This window comes from Ranitomeya imitator, chromosome 1 (genome assembly GCF_032444005.1).
Source record: "Ranitomeya imitator isolate aRanImi1 chromosome 1, aRanImi1.pri, whole genome shotgun sequence".
Taxonomy (NCBI): Eukaryota; Metazoa; Chordata; class Amphibia; order Anura; family Dendrobatidae; genus Ranitomeya; species Ranitomeya imitator.
The window spans coordinates 472,753,402-472,780,118 of NC_091282.1; positions in this window are offsets into that span (position 1 = coordinate 472,753,402).

The window sequence follows — 26,717 nt, forward strand, 5'->3', positions numbered from 1 at the left end:
TAGTAACCCGATGTTTACCCTGGATACCATCCTAAAAGTAAAAAAAACAAACGCTTCATACTTACCTTCCCCTGTCTGTCCCTCGGCATTGTCCTTTCCTGCACTCACTGTGAGCACAGCGGCCGGAAAGCAGAGCGGTGACGTCACCGCTGTGCTTTCCGGCCGCTGTGCTCACAGCCAGTACAGAGAAGCACAGCGCCGGGGACAGACAGGGGAAGGTAAGTATGAAGCGTTTGTTTTTTCTTACTTTTAGGATGGTAACCAGGGTAAACATCGGGTTACTAAGCGCGGCCCTGCACTTAGTAACCCGATGTTTACCCTGGTTACCGGCATCGTTGGTCGCTGGAGAGCTGTCTGTGTGACAGCTCTCCAGCGACCAAACAGCGACGCTGCAGCGATCCGGATCGTTGTCTGGATCGCTGCAGCGTCGTTTAGTGTGAAGGTACCTTAACAGTAACACTCACTTTATTAAGCAAAAGCACAACTGATTACACATAGGGTAAAAACAGAGAAAATAAAACATACAGCACATCTGCTTTCAAAAAGTCTTGGAAAAAGGTATAAAAAAAAATATAAAGTTTTTGTCTCATCATTTTATGAATCTGCGCATTCTGTGCAAACATTGGAAACTGTTTCTGTTTCATATCATTGAATAGTAAAACGTTGATTGGCCTTCATGGTTGTGATTCAGAACATGATATTATATGTATCAACAAAATCTCACTCATAGTTTTTTTTTTATTTTAGACTTGTACATGAAGTCTACTGCAAAGTCGACAACACAACGCATCTTTTGGTATCTTTTCAGATTTGCCGTGTGCATTCAAATGGGGAATAGCATTATTTCGGGTTATTCTACACGGTGTGTAGAATTATTAGGCAAGTTGTATTTTGGAGGATTATTTTTATTGATGATCAACAACTATGTTCTCAATTAATCCAAAAGACTCATAAATATCAAAGCCTAATATTTTTGGAATTTAGAGAGGGTTTTTTTTTAGATTTGGCTATCTTAGGAGGATATCTGTTTGTGCAGGCAGCTTAATAAAAACAAAATATATTCCCATCTCACTTGTTTATTTTCACCAGGTAAACCAATATAACTGCACAAAATTTAGAAATAAACATTTCTGACATGCAAAAACAAAACCCAAAAAAATTTGTGACCAATAAAGCCACCTTTCTTTATGATGACCCTCAACAGCCTTCCATCCATAGATTCTGTCAGTTGCTTGACCTGTTTACGATCAACATTGCGTGCAGCAGACACCACAGCCTCCCAAACACTGTTCCGAGAGGTGGACTGTTTTCCCTCCCTGTAGGTCTCACATTTTATGAGGGACCACAGGTTCTCTATTGGGTTCAGATCAGGTGAAAAAGGGGGCCATGTCATTATTTTTTCTTCTTTGAGACCTTTACTGGCCAGCCACGCTGTGGAGTAGCTGGAGGCATGTGATGGAGCATTGTACTGCATGAAAATCATGATTTTCTTGAATGATGCCGACTTCTTCCTGTACCACTGCTTGAAGAAGTTGTCTTCCAGAAACTGGCAGTAGGTCTGGAAGTTGAGCTTCACTCCATCATCAACCCGAAAAGGTCCCACAAGTTCATCTTTGATGATACCAGCCCATACCAGTACCCCACCTCCACCTTGCTGGTGTCTGAGTCGGAGTGGAACTCTCTACCCTTTACTGATCCAGCCTTTGGCCCATCCATCTGGCCCATCAAGAGTCACTCTCATTTCATCAGTCCATAAAACATTTGAAAAGTCAGTCTTAAGATATTTCTTGGCCCAGTCTTGACATTTTTTCTTATGTTTCTTGTTCAAAGGTGGTAGTTTTTCAGCCTTCCTTACCTTGGCCATGTCCCTAAGTATCACACACCTTGTGCTTTTAGTTATTCCAGTAACGTTGCAGCTCTGAAATATGGCAAAACTGATGGCAAATGGCATCTTGGCTTGATTTTCCTCAATTCATGGGCAGTTGTTTTGTGCCTTTTTTGCCCAACGTGCTTCTTGCGACCCTGTTGGCTATTTGCCATGAAACGCTTGATTGTTCAGTCATCACGCTTTAAAAATTTGGCAATTTCAAGACTACTACAACCCTCTGCAAGACTGTCATGGTCCAGTCCTGAGTTTGTTTTCAGCTGTCTTGTCTCTGCACTGGTCATGCAGGAGCTAATCCCCTCTGCCTCATTATGGAGCTGGCTGAGCTATTTCAGTCCTCTGCAGCCTGAGGGCCAGTGTCAGCTATAGTTCAAGCTTCCCGGCATGCACCCGTGTATAACTCATCTGTATTCTGGACTTCGCCCCTTGTTTTCCGTCTTTGATACCACGCTTCCCTACTGGTTTAGACTCTGACTTGCATCCCGACTTCTTCTTAAGTCTCACGTTTTGGTTACCATGTTCCTGATAGGTTCTGACTTCTTGTTTGTCCCCAACTATTCCTCTGACTCCCCCTGTGTACTGCACTGACCTCTCTGTGTATGACCTTGGCTTGTCTGACTTCTCTTTCATTACATGTGGCACCTGTGTTGTTGTTCAGTGTTGCTGTGCTGTGTGTACAACCTCTTTCCCTCACCAGCACCCCTGGTGGAGGTTGCACTATACTGCACTGCAGCAACACATTACAAAGACATCTCACAATTTTGGACCCTTCAGAGCCCGTCAAATCTCTCTTCTGACCCATTTTGCCAAAGGAAAGGAAGTTGCCTAATAATTAAGCACAGCTTATATAGGGTTTTGATGTCATTACACAACACCCCTCCTTATTACAGCGATGCACATCACCTGATTTACCTAATTGGTAGTTTGCTCTCAAGCCTGAACAGCTTGGAGTAGGACAACATGTATAAAAAGTATCATGCGATCAAAATACAACTTGCCTAATAATTCTGCACACAGTGTATATGTATCCAGTATTATTTAGCAGATTTTATCCTCTGGAGGCTCTAGTCAATAGAAGCTACAACACTTTTTTTGTGTGGTGCCTCTTTCTCCCTCCAACTCCTCCTCCTCTCTCCGTAGAATTCTATAAGCATCATGTTTAAATAAACCCCTCAGTAAAGACAGAACTGTGCTTTCAAGAGTGAATCATCAGTGCAGGAGAGAATTTCACTAAGGAACCTGCTCTAAGCTACTTGGGGGGGGTGTTCTTTCTCTAGTGTGTTGCTGCCTATTTATGATTGGTCAATATCATACAGGGAGAAGAAGAGCATGCTCTCAGGGAAAGCTAGCTGTCTGCAACAGAGTGGAAATTAAGGGAAAAAAAGAAAATGTTTTATTCCACTCAGCAGCCACTATTACATTATGTGTCCAATTTAAAATGAAAATGTGGTTAAATGTCCTCTTTAAACACAATTAGGCTGTGAAAATAATGAAAGCAAATATGCTTCTGATAAACCAGTCCTATCTTATCCATTGCATACAGTCAAACATTTTAAAATGATCTTAATGGATCCTATATTTATATATACAGTACAGACCAAAAGTTTGGACACACCTCATTTAAAGATTTTTCTGTATTTTTATGACTATGAAAATTGTACATTCACACTGAAGGCATCAAAACTATGAACTAACACATGTGAAATTACTGTAGATACTCAACAAAAAAGTGTGAAACAACTGAAAAATATGTCTTATATTCTAGGTTCTTCAAAGTAGCCACCTTTTGCTTTGATGACTGCTTTGCAAACTCTTGGCATTCTCTTGATGAGCTTCAGTAGGTAGTCACCTGGAATCGTTTTCACTTCACAGGTGTGCCCTGTCAGGTTTAATAAGTGGGATTTCTTGCCTTATAAATGGGGTTGGGACCTTCAGTTGTGTTGTGCAGAAGTCTGGCGGATACACAGCTGATAGTCCTACTGAATAGACTATTAGAATTTGTATTATTGCAAGAAAAAAGCAGCTAAGTAAAGAAAAATGAGTGGCCATCATTACATTAAGAAATGATGGTCAGTTAGTCCGAAAAATTAGGAAAACTTTGAAAGTGTCCCCAAATGCAGTGGCAAAAACTATCAAGCACTACAAAGAAACTGGCTCACATGAGGACCGCCCCCAGGAAAGGAAGACCAAGAGACACCTCTGCGTCTGAGGATAAGTTTATCTGAGTCACCAGCCTCAGAAATTGCAGGTTAACAGCAGCTCAGATTAGAGACCAAGTCAATGCCACACAGAGTTCTAGCAGCAGAAACATCTCTACAACAACTGTTAAGAGGAGACTTTGTGCAGCAGGCCTTCATGGTAAAATAGCTGCTAGGAAACCACTGATAAGGACAGGCAACAAGCAGAAGAGACTTGTTTGGGCTAAAGAACACAAGGAATGGACATTAGACCAGTGGAAATCTGTGCTTTGGTCTGATGAGTCCACATTTGAGATTTTTGGTTCCAACCACCGTGTCTGTGTGAGACGCAGAAAATGGTGAACGGATGGACTCTACATGCCTGGTTCCCACCGTGAAGCATGGAGGAGGAGGTATGATGGTGTGGGGCTGCTTTGCTGGTGACACTGTTGGGCATTTATTCAAAATTGAAGGCATGCTGAACAAGCATGGCTACCACAGCATCTTGCAGCGGCATTCTATTCCATCCGGTTTGCGTTTAGTTGGACCATCATTTAATTTTCAACAGGAAAATGACCGCAAACACACCTCCAGGCTGTGTAAGGGCTATTTTACCAAGAAGGAGAGTGATGGGGTGTGCTATGCCAGATGACCTGGCCTCCACAGTCACCAGACCTGAACCCAATCGTGATAGCTTGGTGTGAGATGGACCGCAGAGTGAAGGCAAAAGGGCCAACAAGTGCTAAGCATCTCTGGGAACTCCTTCAAGATTGTTGAAAGACCATTCCCGGTGACAACCTCTTGAAGCTCATCAAGAGAATGCCAAGTGTGAGCAAACAGTCATCAAAGCAAAAGGTGGCTACTTTAAAGAACCTAGAATATAAGACATATTTTCAGTTGTTTCACACTTTTTTGTTAAGTATATAATTCCACATGTGTGAATTCATAGTTTTGATGCCTTTAGTGTGAATGTACAATTTCCATAGTCATGAAAATACAGAAAAATCTTTAAATGAGAAGGTGTGTCCAAACTTTTGGTCTGTTCTATGTATATATATATATATATATATATATATATATATATAGTGCCTTGCGAAAGTATTCGGCCCCCTGGAACTTTTCAACCTTTTATCACATATCATGCTTCAAACATAACGATACCAAATGTAAATTTTTGGTGAAGAATCAACAAGTGGAGCTGAAAACTGCTGTTCACAAACAATCTCCATCAAACCTCACTGAGCTCGAGCTGTTTGCCAAGGAAGAATGGGCAAGAATTTCAGTCTCTCGATGTAAAAAATGATAGACATACCATAAGCGACTTGCAGCTGTAATCGCAGCAAAAGGTGGCGCAAAAAAGTATTACGTTGAAGGGGCCGAGTAATATTGCACGCCCAACTTTTCAGTTTTTGAATTTCCACAAAAATTTAAAAATAACCAATAAATTTTGTTCAACTTCACAGTTGTGTCCACTTGTTGTTTGTTCTTCACCAAAAATTTACATTTGGTATATTTGTGTTTGAAGCATGATATTTGGGAAAAGATTGAAAAGTCCCAGAGGGGCCAAATACTTTTGCAAGGCACTATACTGTATAAATATATATATATATATATATATATATATATATATATATATATATATATATATATATATATATAATGCATGACTAGAGATGGGCGGACACCTGGATGTTCAGATCCGATGTATTCGGCCAAACAGTTACAAAAAGTTTGGGTTGGGGTACCAGAACAGTACCCGAACCTGGACCCCATTCACTTGAATGGAGGGCCAGAACATCCAATGTTTGCCATGCTGTCATGTGCATGACAGCGTGACAAACACCCAGTGCTCGGGGTTCGCCCATCTCTATGCCTGACATAACATTGCCTTTTATGATCTACAAAGATTGAGTGGATTAGACTTTAAATTTGCATGAAATTGTCAGTTTGAAACAAACTTTTTTTTTTGTTAATTTTGTTTAGAAAAGCCTTGATCTCTATCAAGCTTAATATGGTGGTGCCTGTCATATTGTTTATGAATTTAACATTGTAGCTTGAAATGTGAGAGCTACTAATTATTATAATGAATGCTTAATTAAAGCTATCTTAAAAGACAAGCTACTGGTATTTAACAAGCCTTCAGAAAAACAAGTTAAAAATGCTTTGTCTACTGCAAACGTAGCACTTTCACACAGCCACTCCCAGGAGACAGCATTAAAGATTTACTTAATACTGCCTAATCAGCATTGCAACATGAGGATGCTAAAACATTGAGAAAGTGCTAGAGTTTTGCAGCACATGCAGTATTTTACTTAGGCTTTCAATAGCAGTTTTACAATATGTTGGAATGCATATTTTTTTCAAATTTTACAGACAATTTACAAAGCCATCATCACATGTTCTTCATCTTAAGATTCCTGATCTGGCATCTTCTGAACATTAATACTATTATTAATCTGTAGAATGCTAATTAAATCTGTGTTATTTAAAAAAAATAATTCAGAACCAAACCGTGCTCATTTTAGATTATGTAGGCAGTATACATGGGAAAGTCTAACAGTGCTAAATGAAATATATCATTATTACAGTAATGTTCTTATGTGATCCCCGTTCTCTTCCAACTGTCAATCAAATGGCAACATTTCTTGTCTCAGTGATAGCTCCATGTATCCATAAACTGCCTGAGTACCTAGGAGGTAACCTACAGGGCCAGTTATATCGTTGCAGGCCGCCAACGGGTTGCCATTGACACCTAATGAAAGCTCCTGTTGAAGCCATCTTTATTCTCCTATGAAACCCAGATCAAGGCTAGATTTCATAGAACATCACCATATATGCAACCAATTATGCAAGAAATCGCAAGTTCATATACCCTATTGTGACTTATGAGTCTCAGAAAATGGTGACATAATTTTTATACAAAGTTAGGAATTTCTTTAATAACCACTAAAATAAGTAAAAAAACCTAAAGTATGGAATTCACAAGAGATGATTCAAAAGATTTGCAACACCTGGGACTGGAGCCCTGTGAACTGGCTTCTACCTAACGTTTGCCACCGCACCTTTTAATAGGCCTACGGTGACTTCATGTATGTGTAAGCAGGTGTGGGAATGCTGTAACACAGGGATTGCAGAACCAGGCTATATAACATGGTTGATTAACTGGCTTAGAAAGAGAAGGGTATCAATGGTCTCCTCCCAGGGAGCTAATAAGATTAACCAATAGATAGCATCAAGGGAAGTTAAGGTACCGTCACACAGTGCAATTTTGATCGCTACGACGGCACGATTTGTGACGTTCGAGCGACATAGGTACGATATCGCAGTGTGTGACACGCTCCTGCGATCAGGGACCCCGCTGTGAATCGTACGTCGTAGCACATCGTTTGAAACTTTCTTTCGTCGTCTAGTGTCCCGCTGTGGCGGCATGATCGCATGGTGTAACAAAGGTGTGCACGATATTGTATATGATGTAAAGGGCAGAGGAGCTGGCTACGTAGGAGCGCTGAATTCTCCACCTCCCGTGTGCTGATTGGGCGGTACAATACTGTGCGCTCATTCGACAAAGGACTATTGTTCCCTGCGGATAAAACCGGAGCTCTCGAGCGCGCTATTCATTTCTCTTTGTAGCACGTGCTGTAAACAGAACTCCTAAATTCGCTGGATTCCCTGGACTTTTCTAACTACTAGACTTTTACCGCAAAAGCGTAGCATATGTTGCGCTTCAACGGGGATAAACGCTGGAGTGTGGTCGATTGTTCCTTTATGGAGAGTAGGGTAGGCCTGAGAACCTCAGGTACACAGCTGTAGCGTGGCCCAATTAATTACCGTATATACTCGAGTATAAGCCGACCCGAGTATAAGCCGACCCCCCTAATTTTGCCACAAAAAACTGGGAAAACTTATTGACTCGAGTATAAGCCTAGGGTGGAAATGCAGCATTTACCGGTGAATTTCAAAAATAAAAATAGATCATTATTTCCCCATAGCTGTGCCATATAGTGCTCTGCACCGTTCATATTTCCCCATAGGTGTGAACCATATAGTGCTCTGCACCGTTCATTGTGCCCCCTAGCTGTGCCATATACGGTGCTCTGCACCGTTCATTGTGCCCCATAGATGTGCCATATACGGTGCTCTGCACCGTTCACTGTGCCCCATAGCTGTGCCATATACGGTGCTCTGCACCGTTCACTGTGCCCCATAGCTGTGCTGTGCCATATACGGTGCTCTGCACCGTTCACTGTGCCCCATAGCTGTGCCATATACGGTGCTCTGCACCGTTCACTGTGCCCCATAGCTGTGCCATATACGGTGCTCTGCACCGTTCACTGTGCCCCATAGCTGTGCTGTGCCATATACGGTGCTCTGCACCGTTCACTGTGCCCCATACATAGCTGTGCTGTGCCATATACGGTGCTCTGCACCGTTCACTGTGCCCCATAGCTGTGCTGTGCCATATACGGTGCTCTGCACCGTTCACTGTGCCCCATAGCTGTGCTGTGCCATATACGGTGCTCTGCACCGTTCACTGTGCCCCATAGCTGTGCTATGCCATATACGGTGCTCTGCACCGTTCACTGTACCCCATAGCTGTGCTGTGCCATATACGGTGCTCTGCACCGTTCACTGTGCCCCATAGATGTTCCACATAAATTTGTGCCGCCGCTGCCGCAATAAAGAAAAAAAAACACATACTCACCTCCCTTGATTGCAGCTCCCGGCGTCTCGTTCCGGCGCCTCCATCTTCCCGGCGTCTCTGCTCTGACTGATCAGGCAGAGGGCGCCGCGCACACTGTATGCGTCATCGCGCCCTCTGCCTGAACAGTCAGAGAGCAGAGACGCCGGGAAGATGGAGGCGCCGGCCGGGAAGATGGATCGGCGCCCGGCGGCTGGAACGAGGACAGGTGAATATGCTATACTCACCTAGTCCTGGCGATCCTCGCGCTGTCCCCTCCTGTCTTTGGTGCCGCAGCTTCTTTCTCTATCAGCGGTCACCGGCACCGCTGATTAGAGAAATGAATAAGCGGCTCCGCCCCTATGGGAGGTGGAGCCGCTTATTCATTTCTGTAATGAGCGATCCCACGTGACCGCTGAAGAGAGGAAGAAACTGCAGCGCCGAAGCCCGTGGGACGGCAGGGACAGCGCGAGGATCGCTGGGACTAGGTAAGTATACCTCAGCGCCCTCACCCCCTCACCCGCCGACCCCACCGCTACCGTGACTCGAGTATAAGCCGAGGGGGGCACTTTCAGCCCAAAAATTTGGGCTGAAAATCTCGGCTTATACTCGAGTATATACGGTAATCCTTTTACAGATCGAGATGGTTGACTGCCCCATTTAATACCAGTAGTAACATATATAGTTATTAGATCAATGGTCAGAACATTGTTTTGTAAGCACGTGTATTTATTGTACGTTTGTTTTCTTTTTAGGAAGTATGCTCACTTCCGATGAGAGTTCTGTTGTTGCTGCTGCCCTGGTGTTTGAGGCAGCACGTCTCCAAGAGGAGAGACGTCCTAAACGAAAACGTCGCATGTGGACCCGGAGCTGGCTGCAGAAAAGATCCACATTGTCACACATGGGTCTCATAAGAGAGTTACGTGACAATAACCCTCATGATTTCCGAAACTACCTTCGGATGTCCGAGGAATCCTTCAAAATAATACTGTCTGCTGTTACGCCACTCATACAAAGGTGTGATACGCCGATGCGTGCAGCCGTGCCCGTGGATGAAAGGTTGGCGGTGACACTGCGGTTCCTGGCAACAGGAAGGTCTCTTCAGGATTTGCAGTTTTCCGCAGCTGTTTCCAGACCTTTCCTGAGCGTTGTGATTCCGGAGACATGCGAGGCCATTGTGCACAGCTTAAGGCATTATATGGAGGTACTACTATATTTTTTTGGCTGCTGTGTTATGTCGATATATTATACTAGCTATTTAACCCGTTCTACGCCCTGTTTGCGCGCATTTCTCTTGGTATATGTTCTACATCCTATCATGTGCTGCTCCCATCCTGCGCCCCCATTCAGACATGTGCTGCTGTGATCCTGCGCCTCCATTCTGACATGTGCTGCTACCATTTTGCGGCTCCATTCTGATATGTGCTGCTCCAACCCTGCGACACCCTTCTTTTATTTAATGCTCCCAACGTAATTTTATTGATTATATAATTTAGATATATTGTTTAGCACCCCCTCTGAGTCACCGAAGCCATCTGATAAAATGGCTGCCTGCATACTCAGGGTTGTTGACTTTGTTATACTAATCCATACTGCTCCTCAATCACTCTAGGATGTCCACATGAGAGTGTATGTGCATAATATATTTGTACATGTTTCCTTCTCATCTTGCAGTTTCCCAAGACGGCGGATGACTGGAAGAGGATTGCTTCCGATTTTGATGAGCTGTGGCAGTTTCCAAACTGCGGTGGTGCATTAGATGGAAAGCATGTGCGCATCACGCAACCAGCCAACTCTGGATCCTTTTTTTTTCAACTACAAAGGATATTTCAGTGTGATCCTCATGGCCCTTGTCAATGCGAACTATGAGTTTGTCGATGTGGATGTTGGCATGAATGGTCGAGTCTCCGACGGTGGTGTTTTTGAACACACTTCATTTGGGGAAAGCTTGAGGAACAATGAACTGCTGTTGCCACTAAATGAAGACACAAAAGCAAACCTAAATTTTGTCTTCATCGCTGATGAAGCTTTCCCTCTTCATCCACATTTGCTGAAGCCATTTGCACAGAGAACACTCACACCGGAGCGCAGAATCTTTAATTACCGGTTGTCGAGGGCCCGTCGTGTGGTTGAAAATGCCTTTGGGATTATGGCAAATCGGTTTAGAGTGTTCCACACAGCTATCAACTTGAAGCTGCCGTCTATAGACTTTGTGGTTTTGGCATGCTGTGTGCTCCATAATTTCCTGAGACGTCATGATACGAGCTCCTATTCTCCTCCTTCGTTTATTGATGCAGTGGACGCAAGAACCGGAGATATTGTGCCCGGGGAATGGCGTACACAACCTGATAATTTTACAGCTCTTCAAGCACTTGGATCTGGCAGACAGGCAGACGATGCAAGGGACTGTCGAGAAAAATACTGTCAGTACTTTAATGGTTCTGGAGCTGTACCCTGGCAGGATCGCGCCGTATAAAAAAATATTTTTTTTTGCTTTGCTGTCATATAAACCTCTCTAAATTACTTTAAATGTGATGCCTATAAAATGGTGCTGTTAACCCTTATAGCTTGGTAAACATTAAAGAAAGAATGCGAAGATTTTTTGTTTTTTTTGTAACAATTTCTTGGTTTTAAATTATTTAACAACAAAATATAACATAACCAAAAAAAAAAAAAAAAATTATCTCCTTCCATGGCCCAAGAGGTGTCGCAGCGTCACGCCCTGCTGCTCTACTTGAGTCTGGAGGAGCGCTGCTGTCTGCTGCAGGAGCGCTGCTGTCCGCTCCAGGCGCAATTGTCTCGCCAGGAGCTCTCTTACGGTGGGCAGTTCTGTGGATAGAAGAGGTTGGAGAACTGACGGTGATTCCGCTGAAAATACATCTCGACCTCTGGGGCAGGACCAAATTTTTTGTGTTGTAAATTTCTATTTGGTCTGGCACCACAGGGCGATGTTAATTTTATTAAATTTTACAGTTTTAGTTGTCTATTGTGACATCCAGCAGAAAACCACTCGTATTATGCTGATACTTACGGAGAAGGGACGCCGGTTCCTCATTGCCAGAACCAGAGCTGCTAATTTCCCATCCCAGCGATCTGGCCACTGCTGCAGCACCTAAAAGGAAATAATAACAGATCTGGTTAAGGCTACGTTCACATTAGCGTTCCGCTAATGTGCGTCGCTGTTGCGTCGGCGACGCAGCGGCGACGCGCCCCTATGTTTAACATAGGGGACGCGTGCGTTTTTTTGGTAGCGTTTTTCGACACGTGCGTCGTTTCCGACGCTAGCGTCGGACGCAAGAAAATGCAACAAGTTGCATTTTTGTGCGTCCGATTTTCGTCAAAAAACGACGCACGCGTCGCAAAACGCAGCGTTTTTGCGCGCGTTTTGCGCGCGTTTTTTGTGCGTCGTGCGTTGCGTCGCCGACGCACCGGCGCGCAACGCTAATGTGAACGTAGCCTAACTATGGAACACGCCGTTGGGAAGCGCTCGCTGTTTTGGTCACTTACGTATGTTAGCTTCTGGGGAGAATGCCGCCGACCCGGGGGAGGAAGAGGAGTGTCGGAAGGGAGGTGTTGAGGGTGGTGTAGGGGTGCGAGGCCGTCTGCTGTCTGGTGGAGGCGTCGTAGGCCGCTGTGTCATTACTGCGTCTGTAATGTATTCAAATATTTCCGCTACCCTCTTATGTCCCGTATGCAGTTGAAAAACTGTAATCAATGATTGTTAACTTACGTGACGTCACGGACTGTGGGCTCCCGCTGGTGGTGGATGCTGTGGTGCTGCTGGCAATGGCAGGTACCTGTTGCCGCCGCTGTCTCTCTACACATAAAGTTAACAAACGCAATCTTTAAAAACACATGTAGAGTGCTGCAGATCAAAGCTAATAAGATACTGAAACATAAAATTTATATCACACTTCACAGGGGTGCGAGGGTGCATGGTCGCAACAGATGGTGGAGGCGTGGTAGGCCGCTGGGTCATTACTGCATCTGTAATGTCTTCAAATATTTCAGCTACCCTGTTATGTCCCGTGTGATGTTAAAAAAAATGCAATCAATGATTGTGAACTTACGTGATGTCCCGGACTGTGGGCTCCCACTGGTGTCTGAAGATGGGGTACTGGTGGCAATGGTGGGTCTCACTTGCCGCCGCTGTCTCTCTACACCTAAAGTAAAGAATCACAATGTTTACACACAAATGTTGAGTGCTGCAGATCAAAGCTTACAATATACTCAAACATAAAATAGAGATCACACTTTACAGGGGTGCGATACTCTGACATGTCTGTGGGCTCTGGTGTTCAATGGTCTTCCTGTCTTTGGAAAACGTATCATTTCATCAGTAGGCCAACCTCCTCCGATAATATTTTTGGTAAATTGAGAAACTAAAAATTACGGACATCTTAATAATTTCAAGATGGTGGTTGAGATTAGGGAACCCGACAAGTTTTCTCACGGACAACGCATATTCTGCTTGGAAAATAACTAAATTTTACAAAAACGGGGCATGTGTTTTAATGCATTTGAGGTCACGTTGGCAACCATGAGCGCAAGCCTCCCTCCCAAACCCCCCCTCCTGACAGCGTGCATCTCCCAATCCCCCCATACTAGTACTTGCCTCGCCTTGCCTCCGCACGCAACTCAGCAAACATTTGTGGCGTTTTATAGCGGAGGTCAGCCCATTTTTTACGCAGCTGAAGCTGACTGCGGCAGACGCCAAACCTCCTCTCCATCATTCTGGTTATGTGGCCAAGCACTTCCCGCTTGTGGATGTGTGGGTGGGCAGGGCGGCTCTCCAGACCCTCATAATCCAGGGCATCCATCTGACTAATAAAAAAAAGGAGCTCTGGCTGCCCCAGAGGAGCAGAACGCATTCTCGCCACCATTTTAGATGGAATGACCCTGAACAGCAACGCCCAGAGGAGGAGCTTGACTCCGCCGTCCTGCCGCCAGATCGGCATCGCAATAGCGTTGCCGTTTATGGACAGCGTCACATTTGTGACGGCTGAGCGGTACGGAATGAACGCACATAGTAAATGCCGTGCGAAGGATGGTTATATAACGCCGGAGCGTCACGTAATGTACGCTCGTGGTCTATGACGGCGTGATGACGTTACAGCGTTCCGGCGTGCCTGCGCTAGCTTGTTTTGGATCCCTGACATCCTGATAATGGCTGCCAGTCGCCGTGATCCTCCTCTGGGCATCCCAGAGCTCAAGTTCCTTATTGGAACAATGGATCGGATGCAGTACGAGACAACTGTGCTGGTGCTGCACCGCAACCAGCACAAGGAGGAAGTTGTCCGTGTGGTGTCTGAGGGCCTCAGGAAGCGGTTTGGGATAACTCGCAGCAAGGCCCAGATTGTGAAAAAATGGGGCGATCTCAAGTTCAAAAGCCCAGAGCGCCTGCAGGAGCTTCGCAAGGAGATTCGCAGAGGTCAGTACGCAGGTACCCAAAAGTATGGCACGCATAAGGGTTAATTGGGTGATTCATGGGAATGGGGGGTACGCTGCATGGATTTTCATAGGGCTTTGGGCCAGTATGAACGTTGAAGAGCACTATGTGGCACAGTTATCTGCTGACCGAACTTTTTTTTTCCCTTCACAGAGGCAAAGAGACAGCGCCGCCGCCACGAGGCATCACACACCACCTCTGATGTCCCAGAGCCCTCAGGTTCAACGACAACAGATCCGAGTAGGTTCCCACAATTATGTGATTTGGATTCAGTTGCAGGTCCCCTCTTCCCCCCCCCCTCCCCTGGCAGCCAGTGTTGCCATATATGCTGACAGACCTTTTTTTTTTTTTCCCTTCACAGAGGCAAAGAGACAGCGCCGCCGCCACGAGGCATCACACACCGCCTCTGATGTCCCAGAGCCCTCAGGTTCAACGACAACAGATCTGAGTAGGTTCACACAATTATGTGATTTGGATTCAGTTGCAGGTCCCCTTTCCCCCCCCTCCCCCGGCAGCCAGTGTTGCCATATATGCTGACAGACCTTTTTTTTTTTTCCCTTCACAGAGGCAAAGAGACAGCGCCGCCGCCACGAGGCATCACACACCGCCTCTGATGTCCCAGAGCCCTCAGGTTCAACGACAACAGATCCGAGTAGGTTCCCACAATTATGTGATTTGGATCCAGTTGCAGGTCCCCTCTTCCCCCCCCTCCCCCTGCAGCCAGTGTTGCCATATATGCTGACAGACCTTTTTTTTTTTTTCCCTTCACAGAGGCAAAGAGACAGCGCCGCCGCCACGAGGCATCACACACCGCCTCTGATGTCCCAGAGCCCTCAGGTTCAATGACAACAGATCCGAGTAGGTTCCCACAATTATGTGATTTGGATTCAGTTGCAGGTCCCCTCTTCCCCCCCCTCCCCCTGCAGCCAGTGTTGCCATATATGCTGACAGACCTTTTTTTCCCTTCACAGAGGCAAAGAGACAGCGCCGCCGCCGACAGCACGAGGCATTCAACACGGACTCTGATCCCGAAGTGCCCTCCGTGCCTCAACATCCTAGTAGGTTCCCACAATAAAGTTATTTTGATTTGGTTGCATGCCCACTCTTTCACCCCCAACCCAAACACCCCCCCCCCCCAAGTCAGTATTGCCTTATATGCTGACTGTTTTTTTTTTTTTTCCTTCACAGAAGCAAAGACACATCGGGAGACTACTGTGTTATTAATGTTATGTTTTTTGACCCACAGCTGTCGTCAGTGTGAACAAGGAGGATCTTGAAGCCGGCATAGAAAGGCTTATCCACACTATGGCGCGGATTCAGGAGCAGCACAATGTGGCAATGGAGGAGCTGCAGAAGCTTCGGGACATGTGCCAGCAGTTGGAGGCGGGGCCAAAATAGAAACCAAGTGTCTGAACATTTTAGGTTGTGTGTTGTACAGTTAAAAAAAGTTTGTTAATTTAAAAAAAAAAATATATATATATATCCCACCACAGGGACAAGTGCCAACAGTTGGAGGCGGGCCAATAATACATTTTTGGTTGTTACATTAAAAATATTTAGTGAAAGTATGATTCCATTTTTTTTGTATTAGTTAACTGTACATGAATTTGTTACGTTAATTTGTGCCCTCATACAGTGCTGTGATCGAGACACACCAATCAAACAGTCGTGATAGAATTTCTAATAAAAGCTTTTATTTGAAACATTATTTTAACAAGACAATAAAATAAAAAGTAATGTAAAAGAAGTTAGGAAATCACAAATTGTGATACGACGATTCTTCCGGCTGATAACTTTGGTGCCTGATGGGCGAAGCCATATGTGAAGGTATTGGCGTGTAGGAGTTAGGGGGTGGCTGGACGAAGTGGGAAACGGGAACATTGTGTCGCATTGGTGTCTGACACTGTGACCAACCATTGTAATATGAGGGCTCTGTCCGCTGCATTGGCCGGGAATAGACCAAACGAGTGTGCTTGTCCAAATCGCCATCTGTACCCTTGTTTACTGCTTCCATAATTAGACGCTCCGCTAGTGTTCTTTGGCTGTCGTCCATTTTGGCCAGTTTGTCAACAACATAGTGTCCAAACCCCTGCAACGCAGGGCTAACATTGTTTGTTAACACCTTTTTTGCAAGGCTCAACAGTTCATGTGAGACGTCTGAGGTGGCTTTCCGTTTCCTTGGACCTTGCCTCGATTGAGTCCTGGCAGGTGCAGCCTCCACTAAATCAGTTGTCGTGCAGTCCTGTGAACAGTCCAGTGTACTGTCCTGTGCACTGTCATCCTGGGGAAAAAAAAAAAAAAGAAAGTTATGAACCCGGCAACAAAAAGTTTTACCACCATAACCGCATCCAAACTATATATTCGTAGTAGGTAAAAAAAGGTTGTAATATATTTTAAGCTTAGTAATATTCTTTAACCTTCCCATTTATTTAATACTTTGAACTACACTGTTCTGACTGCTAGGGGAACCTGATGAATATTTTATAGTCTAAATAGTCTCAACAAGAGTACATCGGCAGCTTGAAGCGATACTATTTTCTATATTGCTTAGATGGTATGGTTTAGAAATATCGCCATTTCATACATATTAAGTTCCCCATATAATACTTTACTGCGACAGGGTTACTTATGTGTACATGTTTTTGTAATAACTTCAAACTGATGGGATAATCAGAAGTATAAAACATAAAATGCAGAGAAAAATTATGTAATTATAGGACACATTGGTGAACTTTCGTCCAAAGAGCTACTTACTTGCTGCCCTTGTGACTCCTGCTCGGCGTGGTTCTCCGAAACAATTTGTTCCACAGGTGCCAACAAGCGAAAACACATGGATGTCCGTGGCACCTCTTGGTCCCTCAGAAAATTCATATGTTCAAAATACCAAAGCTTTGGCACATAAACATCTTCGGTGGAAGCCCCGGACTTTGTAGTGTGAAGAACCTTGTTAAGCTCCTCCCTCCACACCGTGCGGAGCGCCTGAATTTTCTTTTTAATAACCGCTTCGTTTGCTGGCTCTTCTGGTGCATGACGATTGTAAAGCTCAATGAGCTTTAAATAACCCTCCTTCCTCTTTTCCCTGTTACAATACTCTGGAGATTTGATCTTCCAGAGGCAGGGAAAAGACTGGTATATTTCTATGAAATCCCTGATGAATTCCACACGATTTGACATCTGAAAAATAATTATAAAAAAAAAAAAAATTACACGGTTGACAAAGAGTCCTTTAAACAATACTTTTGCCAGTGTGCCAAACGCTTAACAACAGCAGCCACACAAAGCGCTCATGCCGACCATCCATTGTTCCATCTGCCACGCCATAGGCCACCATAACCCAAAACAGTGTACCGCCTTCTTCACTACAGCAGCCACACAAAGCGCTCATGGTGACCATACATTGTACCATCTGCCACGCTCTAGCTCACCAGACACAACCAGTCACAACCAGTCACAACAGCGTACCATCCGCATCGCTTCAGCGGCGGAACGACGCGTTCATGACGACCAAACAGCGTTCCATCTACCACGCTGTAGCCCACCAATCACAACCAGTCACAACGAGTCACAACAGCGTACCATCCGCATCGCTTCAGCGGTGGAACGAAGCGTTCATGCCGACCAAACAGCGTTCCATCTACCACGCTCTAGCCCACCAGTCACAACCAGTCACAACCAGTCACAACAGCGTACCATCCGCATCGCTTCAGCGGCGGAACGACGCGTTCATGACGACCAAACAGCGTTCCATCTACCACGCTGTAGCCCACCAGTCATAACCAGTCACAACGAGTCACAACAGCGTACCATCCGCATCGCTTGTTCCATCTGCCACGCCATAGGCCACCATAACCCAGAACAGTGTACCGCCCGCTTCCCTACAGCAGCCACACAAAGCGCTCATGGTGGCCATACATTGTACCATCTGCCACGCTGTAGCTCATCAGACACAACCAGTCACAACCAGTTACAACAGCGTACCATCCGCATCGCTTCAGCGGCGGAACGAAGCGTTCATGCCGACCAAACAGCGTTCCATCTACCACGCTCTAGCCCACCAGTCACAACAGCGTACCATCCGCATCGCTTCAGCGGCGGAACGAAGCGCTCATGACGACAGTACATCGTTCCATCCACTATGCCCAAGCGGTGTAACATACCTCGAAGCTGCGGTGCAAAGCGTGGAATATTCTGTGAAATACTGAATCCGACGTCCTAGACCAACAAGTGTCCAAGTACAAAGTGAAGAAAGGAAATTTTGAAACCGGTGAGGTGGCTTGGGAACAATAGCGCTCAGGTGACAAATTTTCCAACCAATTGCGTGCACAGAACCTGTGGCCTATCAGCACATAGCTAGCAGCTCGACACGCCCCCTAGTGAACAACGTCACGCACAGATTATGCAAAATTTGCTCTGAATCGTCTTGTGTGACACGACCGTACGACTGTCCCATACGACTTCTACATCGCAAATACGTCATGAAATTATCGCTCCAGCGCCGTACATCGTGAAGTGTGACCGCAGTCTACGATGTTGGAGCGATAATTAAGCGACGATATAACGTCACAAATCGTGCCATCGTTGCGATCAAAATTGCACTGTGTGACGGTACCCTTAAAAAAGGGTTAACGCAATAGTCTGATATGTAAATGTCACTTATCGTCTTTTCTGATCCTCATTCGAATACAGTCCGATGGGGGCTGTAGTACTGGCAACAGCTGGTGTGGCATCCTTAGGTGGATTCAGCAAATCACGGTCCAGCTTCTGGTGACAACAGATGGTCACCGGTATTACCCGTTGAGCACCTAGTCCATAAATCTGTGCAGCCAAAATAGGGAGCACTGCAGGAGTCTCTGTCCAACACATATGCTGCTGCTCGTCTATCAATAAAGGGGGACGCACCTGGCACACACTCCTCCTCATGAGCACAGCCCTCTGCTTAGCAGGGCACGCCGTTCACTGTCTGTCTAGAGCGCTCGCTTAATCTCTGCCGCTGCTCGTCTCCGCACTCGTCTGTCACCTTGTGGAGCGTGCAATATGCCTGCTTCTGCTCACGCTGCCAGCGGGAAACTAACTGTTACTTTGCGTGCTTTTTTCTCTATTTCCAGCTTAAACATGCCCCTTCTTCCTGGGTCATGAGACCTGTCCAGTTCTCTATTCCTTCCCCCAGGCAATATGGGATGTAGCCTCAACAGTTCCGAACCCGGCTCAATACAGGTACCCGCAGCCCGGTCTTCCGCCTTACATATGCTCCACACCATAGCAATGACATTGCGTCGAACCTATGAAACAATAGAAGCATTGAGGATTCCTTCAATGTGAAGATGATTTCCCGGGCTCTAGTCTGGTAGCCACAGATTACCAAAGTGGTAACTTGACCAGAGTCCTGCAAATCTTTTTGATAATCTCTAATAATGACATAATCATATTGACCTGAAAAAAACATGTGGCTAGGTCATTTTTAATGCACGATGAACGCCATAAAATAGAAACCCAAAATGCAATGGCGAATTTTACAATTTTCAGAATGTTATATAGTAAAATGAAGGGGCCACTCAAAACCACAAATTTTCCCAATGAAAAACAAGCCCTCTTAGAATCATATTGAAGGAAAAATGAAATCAAAAGACTAACTAATAGAATAAATAGTAATATTTGAATAAAAAAATACACATTTGAAAGCCATAACAAAATTGTTGGACAGTTTTTTCATAAAATCAATGCAGGCCTACAATGACAACATACTGTATACCTTCATGAAGAAATAGACATTTACAAAAATAATAGTTCCATTTACATAAGAACATGTAACACCTTTCCAGGAGGAAAAGGAGAGCCCAAAAGGAGCTCAAATGATCATCAGAAATTCTTGGCCATTCGACCCACAGCTAGAAGTTGCATGTGAAGGATTTCTGCTAATATAACAAGTAGGTAACAAACTAAACAAATTTATATTAAGAACATTCAAATTCAAAGTAGATTTGTGAAATTTTGCTGGGGTAGGAATTCTGTGGTGAAGTACTGCAGGGTAAATCTTACCAAGCTGTTGTAACACTCCTCTTTTAAAAGATTACTTGCAACTTTGCCCCTCTTCAATTCATATGTTGATGTTTTTAATTTTAACTTCAGGTAATGAAAAAGAACCTTTCATTAGTTTGGGTATGTTAAACTGGAGAAATCATGGAATAGCTGCTGCAGATGTCAGTAAAATGTTGTTATTATTCATTAACTTCTTCTCTCTCTGTTGCAGAGATCTTAGTTTGTATAGTGTGTGAACATTTATGTTATAGTTCAACAGAATTTTATGAGAGCTTTGTGTTTGGAGGTGTATACTTTTTCTACTGCATGACCTTGACCAATCATAAGCAGGCAGCATCATGCAGGGGAGAAAATAACACACCCTCTTCTTCTGACTCATCTCATGCAACTAATAAGTAGAGATGCAGCAGAGTTGACTTATGTATCATTACAAACCATGCCAGATCTCATCTCAGACAGTCAGTGTAAGGGTTTGGGAGAGCTGACTGCACTATGAGATAAGATCTGGAAGTGTTTGTAAAGATGCATAACTCTGCAGCAACTGTGTAGAGTTACAAAAGAGCAAGATTATGTTTCATTACTTGCTCATAATGCCTTGCAACTATCTCAAGAAATAGCAGCCAATTTAGGCTAGTTTCACATTTGCATTACAATCTGCAGCGTTTAATCCGCAACCTCAAATACATGAAAAACCGCATGCAAACGCGTACAAACGCAGCGTTTTTTAGACGCATAAGGTATCGCATGCGGTTAAAACTACGTGGCGTTTACATGCTTTTTTATGTGCGCATGGTGGAAAATTTAACAGGAGATAAATCTAGATAAACAGACACCGCCAATGGGTCTACAGTGGGAGTGTATTATGGGATATCTGTATTTAGACCCTTGGACAGAGGAAATCTTAACAGTTTGCTACTGTATCCTGTGTCATGATGGATCTTCACATGGAGAGCTTTTATTTCAACCTGCATTTAAGCATCAAGCTGTTTCTTGCCTGTGCGTTTGCTTGGGAGCAACAAAGGAATAGAGAATGACAGAGAAGGGCACGGCATAAGCGTTTTGGAGACACCCTATTATTGAACTCCGGGAGAGCCGTGGAGCCTATCACGCGCTATAAGGCGAGCTTAATGCCAACCCGGACAAATTCCCAGACTATACCAGGATGTCTCAACACTCTTTTCGGAATTTGCTTGGTCGTGTCCAAGGAGCCATCTGGAGACAGGACACCCAGCTCCGTAGAGTGATTCCAGCAGAGGAACATCTCCTGATTACATTAAGTTACATAATAATTCTAATCAAATGGCTGGCATAATTATTGTTGGTCTGCCATGTATTATTTGTATTATCCTTTATGTCTTTAGCTAAACACCACCATAAATGGAATTGATTGCAATTTTATTTTTTTATTTTATTTCAGATTTCTGGCAACTGGAGAGAACTTATCATCCCTCCACTTTCAGTGCCGGCTTGGAATATCCACCCTGTCTGGAATAGTTGCGGACACCTGCTGGGCTTTGTGGAATGTTCTCCGGGATGAACTTATACCCCTACCCAGGAGGACATGTGGATGGAAATTGCAGAAAAATTCTGGAGTGTGTGTGATTTCCCCAACTGTTTGGGAGCAGTGGATGGAAAGCACATACGCATTATAAAACCCGCCAGAACTGGATCGGAGTACTTCAAATACAAAAAATATTTTTCTGTTGTGCTCATCGCAATAGCAGATGCGGACTGTCTCTTCATCGCCGTGGACATTGGAGCTTTTGGCCGTGGCAATGACTCACAGACTTTCAAGAACTTTGATATGGGCTGACGTGTGAATGGCAAAAATTTTAATTTTCCACTGCCACGACCTTTCCCTAACACTCAAGGTCCACTGATGCCATTTGTTATGGTTGGGGATGAGGCCTTTCAGATGTGTGAAAACCTACTGAAGCCATATTCCAGTTGGGACTTGAACCACACTAAAAGGATTTATAACTACAGACTGACCAGGGCCCGAAGAACAGTAGAGTGTACCTTTGGGATTCTAGTTTCAAAATGGTGCATTCTAGGGACAGACATTAATCTAAAACTGGAGACAGTCGATGAGGTGGTCAAAGCCTATGTGGTTCTCCACAATTACATAATAGCTAAGGAGCGACCCAACATTGAACTGGATGAACCAGCTGCAAACCCATTGCCAGATTACCTGCATCACCCGCTGCGGTCAACTGTTGAAGTTGGCCTCATGCGGGACCAATTTGCTGCCTATTTTGATTCTGATATTGGACGTGTGGCATGGCAAGACAATATTGTGTAAAATGTCCTGTTGGGTTTGGGTCTGTACCAGTTATGTTTTAAATGTTACTAATATTTTTTAATAAACTTCGTGTTTTGATATCTTGACCGAGCCACCTATGTATTTCCTCTAAAAACCACTTAGGTTATTAGTGATAAGGTAGTTGACGTCATTACTAGGGTTGAGCGAAACGGGTCGGCCATTTTCAGAAGTCGCCGACTTTTGGCAAGGTCGGGTTTCATGAAACCCGACCCATGTGTGGGGTGGGCCATGAGGTCGGCGATCTTCTGAATCTGGTATCAGAATTCCGATACCGAGTTCTGATATGTTTGCAATATCGGAAATCAGTATCGGAATCCATATTTAAGTGTAAAAGAAAGAATTAAAATAAAAAATATTGCTATACTCACCCTCTGACGCGCCCTGGTACTAACCGGCAGTCTTCCTTCCTTAGAATCAGCGCTTGAAAGACCTTCGGTGACGTCGCGGCTTGTGATTGGTCGCGCGACGGCCCATGTGACCGCTCACGCGACCAATCACAAGCCGCGACATCACCGAAGGTCCTTCAAGCGCTGATACTTAGGAAGGAAGGCTGCCGGAAAGAAGCAGGGCGCATCCGAGGGTGAGTATATTCTTATTAGGTATATACTCACCCTCGGACGAGCCCTGCTTCTTTCCGGCAGCCTTCCTTCCTAAGAATCAGCGCTTGAAGGACCTTCGGTGACGTCTCGGCTTGTGATTGGTCGCGTGAGCGGTCACATGGGCCGTCGCGCGACCAATCACAAGCCGCGACGTCACCGAAGGTCTTTCAAGCGCTGATTCTAAGGAAGGAAGACTGCCGGTTAGTACCAGGGCGCATCAGAGGGTGAGTATAGCAATATTTTTTATTTTAATTATTTCTTTTACACTTAAATATGGATCCCAGGGCCTGAAGGAGAGTTTCCTCTCCTTCAGACCCTGGGAACCATAGTAACCCATTGCAATGCATTGGGTTTCGGGTTTCGGCCGACCCCGACCCCGACTTTTTTATAGGATCGGCCGATTTCACTCGACCCGACTTTTGAGAAAGTCGGGTTTCGTGAATCCCGACCCGATCCTATAAAAGTAAAGGTCGCTCAACCCTAGTCATTACGTCCTGATTCTGTTCTGCAGTATCTATTGGACGCAGACTGAAAAAACGATGGAGGTATAGTACAAAGCAGATCTACACTCATCAAGTCAGGTGTCAAATAATGAATTCATGATGCACAAATAACAGCCTCATGAATTCACTATTTCGGACACATGTCCAGGTGAGTATAGATCTGCTTTGTACAGTATGACCTCCATCGTTTCTTCAGTTTGTGTGAAATAGATTATGTACACTGAAGAAAAAATGGAGGTTATACAAGGCAGTTCTCTACTCACCAGGTCAGGTGTCATAAATAATGAGTTCAAGACTCAGAGTTTTGTGCATCATGAACTCACTATTTATGACACATGACCTGTTGAGTATAGTTCTGCTTTGTATTACCGTCATTTTCTCTTCAGTCTGCGACACAGATTAATCAGACTGAAGAGATAATGGAGAAAATACAAGTTATATTTTTTTTGCCACCTTGTAGCTCTATACCAAACACAAAAAGCTGCAGTGTTGTACTTAATACCTACTGGAGCTATGAGTTGGCAAAAAAATGTAGTGTGCAGCGCAGTGTTTTATTAGGCGCACGGTGTGTGTTGCCGGCGGTGAAATGCAAAAATAACCAACATTATTTGGGGCAAAAAACATTATTATTTAATTTTTAACAAAAAAATTAACTGTGCCTGCTTGGGGTAGAGTGACAGAACTGGGGGGTGGGTAGCTGTGAGGCCTGGCTAAGAGTGGACGACGCAGGGATGGCAGGAGAAGGGGCAATTAAAGTAGTGGGGTCTTGGAGTTTGGGGATGGGGATTAACACATGAGAGGCCTGAGACACACTGGAAGGGTGAGACAAACCTGACATTACAGACACATGAGGGAGGTGATGGGGAGGAATACAGATAGTACGCTGTTTTTTATTTTTTTCCCTTTTTGGGATCTATGTTGTCCGGGGAGCCTCGGTGGGCTGATTTGTTGCGGCCTGGTCATGGCGGGTGACCTGTCATGGTCCAGCTGATGCATTGTGCTCATAGAGAGGACAGCTATGCCAGTGTTCATTGTGCTCGAAGAGCGTACAGCCATGCCAGAGTCCATTGTGCTAGTAGAGCGAACAGCCATGCCAGAGTCCATTGTGCTCGTAGAGCGTACAGCCATGCCAGAGTCCATTGTGCTCGTAGAGCGGAAGGCCATGCCAGAGTCCTTTGTGCTCATAGAGCGGAAGGCCATGCCAGGGTCCTGCTGCATCGTGATGGTGTTGGAGCAGAAGGCTATGCCTGGGTCCTCCTGCTTCATGGTAGTGGGGAAGGCCATGCTTGGGTCCTGCTGCATTGTGGAGGTGGTGAAGCAGAAGGCCATGCCAGGGTCCTGCTGCTGCTGCATAGTGGTGGCAGAGGAGGAGGTCCAAGCTGGAGCAGCAGTTGTCATGGTGGTGGCCATGAGCTGTCCAACAGCACTCGGCATGGTGGTGGTGGTGCTGTAGTGGTGTCCAGCAGTGATTGGAATGGAGGTGGCCATGCAGTGGTATGCAGCAGAGCTGGGCATTGAGGTCAAGCAGGACAGCATTGGCACAGATGGCTATGCCGCCACTGTCTGCAGAAAATACTGACTCTGCTGCATAGCCTTCACGTAAGCAGCATTGCAGGCCTGCATGACACTAAGCTGGAGATCAGGAGTAAGGTGTTCCAACATGCCCTTCTCTATTTGATTGAAAAAATGACACGCTTGCTTCTGGAGGTTGGCTTTCACTTGGTCAAGGCTTTGGTGACCTCCTGGATAAGTGTATTCATTTGGTTTAAGGCACTATCCAGTCGGTCACCCATCGCCTTGAGTCCATCATGAAAGACCGAGCTGAAGTGCAAAAACTCGGGTATGAGTGACCTGTCTGAGGCCGGGAAGAGCACCCCCAAAAAAGAGGCAGAGGCAGAGGACTGGGACAGGGGAACACCTGATGGACCAGCTTCCTGGTCTCCAGTCTGTATGGCAGGCCCACTTGCTACAGCGCTGCTGGAAGGCTGGGACGTGTCCGTGGCTGTTTGATAAAGGACCACTCCAGAACCAGGGTCAAGAGTGCTGCTCCATGTGCTGTGAAAAAAGAAGAAAAAAATACATTAATACAAAACATTTACAATAGTAAAGCGCCAACTCCTGTTGAATATAAAAATACAGGTTAGGCAATCCAACACAACCCATTACAAAACAAAAAATACATAAGTTCTCTGGGCAAGGACCGGTCTCAAAAATGCAAGAATGCGGTGATATTTGTATTTGCGGATCCTTGCTCCAGAACCACTAGGAACCTGGCTCTCTTGACGAAGGTCCTTGTTGAAGCGATCCTTCATCGATTGCCAACGTGTTTTGACTTTGAGCACTGTTGAAAAATATAAATAATGCTTAGACAAAACACTTTTGACCGAGATCACACAACTGTGTGTGATGAGAGATAACCGCATATGTTTCTAGGTGGCAAATTGATGCCTCTAAAATTACTGCATGTAGCATTTACCACGCCAAAGCGTAGACGACGTAACGTCGCATGCATCATCAAATGTGGCAAAACGCAAACAATCACAGACACCTGTGTCCCTAATGTTAAAGATAGGAATACACGATGCATGCGGAAAATTGCAGCACCAACGCTGTGGACAAAACCGCAAATGTGAAACCAGCCTTAGAGACACAATCATATCCTTCATGAAAACTGATGCAGGGAATTCAGCAGCCATTTTTGGAGGATTCTTGGTAGTGAGAGGACATCACAGCTTACAACTTAGCCATAGATATAGGGAGAGAAAGGCATAGAACAAATAGTGCAGAAAGTTTGCGCTATAATATGTGATGAAAAAACTGTTCATTGCTACTGATTAACATCTGTTTATCCCAGCCATACACACACGTAGTCAGATTCAAAATATATCTGTGACCATTGTGAGTTTTTCTGTCATTTAAGGAGGGGTACCAACAATTTTGACCACGTGTGTGTGTGTAGGTCATCTTGACATTACTGGGACTGTGTTTTCATTAAGGATCTTAAAAGAAGTTGGGTACAGTCTAGTAGATCTCAGACATCTTTGTACATTTAGTTTCAAGGCAATTG